The following is a 5,076-nucleotide window of genomic DNA, read 5'->3' on the forward strand; positions in this document are numbered from 1 at the left end:
AAAAATTTATTTATTATTTGTATAAGTGTATTTCCTGAATGTATGTGAGTGCACCCATGTCATGCAGTGCCGTGGAGGTCAAAAGAAGCTTTGGATTCCCCTGGAACTGGAGTTAAGGACAGTTCATAGATGCCATGTGGGTGTTGGGAATCGAACCCGGGTCCTCTGCAAGAGCAGTCAGTGCTCTTAACCACTGAGTCATCTCTCCGGCCCCGGGATTTTGATTATGGTAATTGAGGTGAAAAGACTTGCCCACCATGGATGGTACCAGTCCCAGGGTTAGGGGGGATGGACTGTGTAAGAGTGACGAGGGCAGGCTGAGCACTGGACCCATGCACTCCTGACTGTGGATAGAGTGTGACCAGCTGTCTCAAGCTCCTGTCATTGTAACTTCCCTAGCAATGAGGGGGCCCCGGGATTTTGATTATGGTAATTGAGGTGAAAAGACTTGCCCACCATGGATGGTACCAGTCCCAGGGTTAGGGGGGATGGACTGTGTAAGAGTGACGAGGGCAGGCTGAGCACTGGACCCATGCACTCCTGACTGTGGATAGAGTGTGACCAGCTGTCTCAAGCTCCTGTCATTGTAACTTCCCTAGCAATGAGGGACTGTAACCTGGAACTGTGCCCCAAAATAAACCCCTTCTCCCCTAAGTTGCTCCTGTCAGGGTGTTTTATCACAGCAACAGAAATGAAACTCAAGACATGGAAAGAGCACATCGACTCCCAAAGTTGTCCTCTGACTTCCACACGTGTGTGTGTGTCATGGCAGGTTCACTTGCACTCACACACAAAAATAATAAATTAAAAAATTTTAGGGTCTGGAGAGATGGCTCAGCAGTTAAGAACACTGGTTGTTCTTGCAGAAGATTGGGGTTCGAATCCCAGCACCCACATGGCAGCTAACAACTGTCTGTAACTCCAGTCCCAGGGGATCCGACAGCCTCTTCTACCTCCAAGGGCATTGCACGACTCGGGTACACTTACCTACATGCACACGATACACACATACACATAAAATAAAAATAATAAAAAAAAATTTTTTTAACTTTAAAAGAAAACACAGCTGGGCATGGTGGAGTATATCCTTAATCCTAGCCCTCAGGAGGCAGAGGCAGGCAGATCTCTGTGTTTCAGACCAGCCTGGTCTACCTAGTAAGTTCCAGTGAGACCCTAAAGGAGAAAAGGAAGTGCATACACGATTACAGAGATGCACGAAAGAAAGAGTGCCCTCAGGAGCTGGGCACCTCTAGATACTGCAGATCTCTAACTCCAGCTGTTTGGGGCACTGAGGCACAAGGATCACAAGTTCAAGTATTGCCTGGGAAATTTAACCAGACCCTAACCCAACTTTTTTTTGGGGGGGGGGTCTTTTTGAGACAGGGTCTCCCTGTAGTCCCAGCTGACCTGAACTCACTATGCAAGTTTTTAAAAATTTAGAGACTGGCCGGGCGTAGTGGCACATGCCTGTAGTCCTAGCACTTGGGAGGTAGAGACAGGCAGATCTCTGTGAGCTCAAGGCCAGCCTGGTTTACATAGTAAGTCCCAGGACAGCTGGGGCTACAGGGAGACCCTGCTTCAAAAAGAAAAAAAGAAAAAAAAAATTTAGAGACTGGAGAGATGGCTCAGCTGTTAAGAGCACTGGCTGCTCTTGCAGAGGACCTGGGTTTGGTTCCCAGTACCCATATGGCGGCTAACGACAGTTCATAACTCCAGTTTCTGGGGATCCTATACCCTCTTCTGACTTCCTTGGGCATTGCATGCACAAGTGCACTTACACACATGCGAGCAAAACACTTATACACATGAAAGAAAAGTAAGTAAATAAAAATATATAAATAAAGCCGGGCATGGTGGCGCATGCCTGTAGTCCCAGCACTCACTTGGGAGGCAGAGGCAGGCGGATTTCTGTGAGTTCAAGGCCAGCCTGGTCGACATAGTGAGTTCCAGGACTGCTAGGGCTACAGGGAGACCTTGTCTCAAAAAAAAAAAAAAAAAAAAAAAAAAAAGAAAAAAAATATATATATATATGTATGTATGTATGTATGTATGTATGTATGTATGTATAAATTTAGGGCTGGAGAGATGGCTCAGCAGTTAAGAGTACAGGCTACTCCTGCAGAGAACCTGGGTTCTATCCCAGCACCCACATGGGGGTTAGCAGCTGTTCATAATTCCAGTTCCAGGGGTTGCAACACCCTCTTCTGTCCTCCTCAGGCACCCCACAACACAAGTGCACTTACACACATGCAGGCAATACACGCATACACATAAAACAAAAATAATAAATAAATAAAAATTAAAAATAGGTTGAGACATAGCTCAGCAGTAAAGCACTTGCCCAACATGCAGGAGGGGGAAAAAAAGAATGCCCTTGGTGAACAAGGTTAACATCAAGCCTCTGCCTAGAGCCAAGTCCCAGCACTCTGCCCCACAGACCTCTCCCACCTTGGGTCTGGGAGCAGCAGGAAGCATCTCCTGCATGCAGGGTCCCAAAGGCAACCTGGAGCCTGGGAGGAAAATAGGTCACCCTCCAACTTAGGGCCTCCTGCACTTTCTCAGCCTTTATAAACACACAGCCCATTTGCTAAACAAAGTTCTCACGCCCCAGGTGGGGAATCATGACATCCTTTCCATCTCCTACCAAGCCAGGAATGTATCACTTCCTGTGTGCTTTTAAAAGCTTGTGCTGGTTTTGTTGTTGTGTTTTATCTATTTTTATTCTTTTTTTTTTTTTGGAGAAAGGGTCTTGCACTGTAGCCCAGGCTGGCCTTGAACTCCCTCCAGAATGCTGAGTCTACAGGTATGAGTGGTCACACCTGGCTGGTGCTGAGTTCTTTCTGTATGTTACACTGAATCCTGACAATTATGTGGAAATGTTACTCCCCGCCCCCCGCCTGCCCCTACCTTCTAATAAAGCAACAGAGTCTCAGGGAAACTGAGCCAGGAGTCCAAAGGAACGTAGTTAAAATGTGGTAGAGCAGGGGTTTGGGTAGATCAAGGCCTACCAGACTCTAGACTGCTCAGTGCAACCCTTCTGCTAACCTTGACACCAGAGCAGGCAGTGCAGAGCCACAGAGGACAAGGGCAGCCTTCCCCTGTCCTTCTGAGACCCACCAGGGACTCTCCACTGCCAAAGTATTAGTGGCTCAGTCACACATAGTCCAGATCCCCCAAGACACTTGCAGGGTGCTCCCCACTGCCAGTACCAAATTCAAGGATGTTTCCAAGGTCTCCTGTGACCTCAAGAGGAAGGAGCACACAGGCCAGGGTAGAACCTGCCTCCAGGGATAGAGGCCAAAAGTCACTGCACCAGCCACCAGCCAGCTTATCTTCTGAGAGTGGGAAGTGGGAAGGGCACATGGCCCTATCAGGCTAGCCCTGGGGCTGGGGGTGAGAGGGATGGGCAGGTGGACAGGCAGGGTGAAGTTCTAGGGCTAAGGAAACTGCCACATTGTCAAGGGCAGAAGGCATCCAGCCAGGAGGCTACAAGTAAACGGTGACCTCCAGAGGCCAGGGCCTGGGTTAAGCCCACGAGTCCCTTCAGTCTGGTTTGGTCTTGAGTGATACAAAGGAACATCAGTGGACCGAAAGCTATCCTTCCCTGAGAACTTCAGTATGCTCTCCACTACAACTCTTGAGTCGAAGACAACCACAGTTTATCTCAAGATTGTGGAAACTGAGGTTCTGAGAAGTGAGGGGGATCCCAAGGCTGCCGTGCATCCCACCAGCTGCTGCTGCTGGTGCACAGTGATGTATGCCACACCTGAAGGGCTTCAGGACCCTAAGCTTCTGAGATGGCCACATGGAATTACACAAGGCCAGCCTGTCCTAGGCTCCTAGATACATATCCTAGGCTCGTAGACACATGTCCTAGGAGCCAGGCAAGCAGAGAGGGGAAACTCAGTCTGGTGTCTATCTGCAGGAGAATCCAGTTACTTTTGGCTGTCCCCCTCCAAGAGAAAGGAAACCCCACCTGCCCCTCAATCCTGCTTCATTGACAGGAAGAGTCCAAGTCTACTCCCGCCCCCCCCCCGCCGTGTACTACCTACCCCAACCCAGGGTGACCACCTCTCCTGCTACATAGTCTTGAGCAGGCTGGGTCTCTGCCCGTCCATCGTGGCACTTAGGACACCAGGCTTTCCATCCCAGGCCCTCCTTCCCTGGGTGGGACAACCCCCCTAATGCCTCTGGCTCTGGCCATCACCCCTCGTTCCACCTTCACCCGACCATGTCCCCAGCCCACGCACAGTCTCGAGCCACCCCATCCCGGGACACCTCAGTTGTCCCAACGCAGCCCCGGCCCTGGGCAACTCCACCCTGGACCTCAACGACACTCCGAGCTCCTCGAGCTGCTCCTTCCTTTCTGGCCTCGACCTCCGCAAGCACATCCCGGGGGTGTGCAGTCCCCACGGCGGGCACACCTGCTCCTCCCAGGCCCCTGTCCCGATGCCCGCGACGTTCCAGGCCCGGGAGTCCCCTCTCGGCCCCGGCTCCCTTCTCTTTTCCACCACGGAGGCCAGGCATCCCCACGCGCGCGGCCGCTTCCCTGCACCCCGGGCACCTTCCCAGACCCGCGGGTCCGAGGACGCCCGCGCCCACCCCGACCCCTGCGCGGCCGGGGCTCAGCCTCACTCCGGGGCGCAGCCGCTCTGCTCGCCCGCGCAGGGCACCCGGCGGGCGGCCACTCACCGTGGACCCCATCGCTGCGGAAGGGCAGCGTCTCCTTCCCAGGCGGCAACACAACCAAACCGAGGCCGGGGGCGTGGCCTCCGGCGGGGGCGTGGCCTCCCGCCAGGCAAACTCCGCTCTGACCAATCAACGTCTCCAGATTGCTCCGCGCCGCTGTGGCCCTTGGCCAATGGGATGAGCCACGTGACCTCATTGACCCTCGCCTCTCCCGCCCTCTGCCCCGCCCCCTAAGTGCGGTTGAGGCGCGGAAGTGGCTTTTTCTCTCCTGCGATTGGTCTTTGGGATTAAATTGACAAAGGTGGCTTGAGTGGGGCGGGGCCACGAAAGTCAGCCGCCACCACCCCACCACCCACATACACACCTCCGGGGGTTTCTGGAAGGCAT

At 52.9% G+C, this 5,076-nt stretch overlaps 1 protein-coding gene across 1 annotated transcript in view; it reads right to left on the reverse strand.

Annotated features, from left to right (window-relative positions):
• The window catches only part of Miga2 (mitoguardin 2), a 35,586-nt gene extending 30,827 nt beyond the window's left edge, over positions 1 to 4,759 (reverse strand). The window contains exon 1 of the mRNA XM_008826032.2: positions 4,693 to 4,759. The gene's annotated coding sequence lies outside the window, so the exon portion shown is untranslated. The remainder of the gene's footprint in view (positions 1 to 4,692) is intronic.
• Between the last annotated feature and the right edge of the window lie 317 nt (positions 4,760 to 5,076).

This window comes from Nannospalax galili, unplaced genomic scaffold, assembly GCF_000622305.1.
Source record: "Nannospalax galili isolate Female #2095 unplaced genomic scaffold, S.galili_v1.0 scaffold290, whole genome shotgun sequence".
Taxonomy (NCBI): domain Eukaryota; kingdom Metazoa; phylum Chordata; class Mammalia; order Rodentia; family Spalacidae; genus Nannospalax; species Nannospalax galili.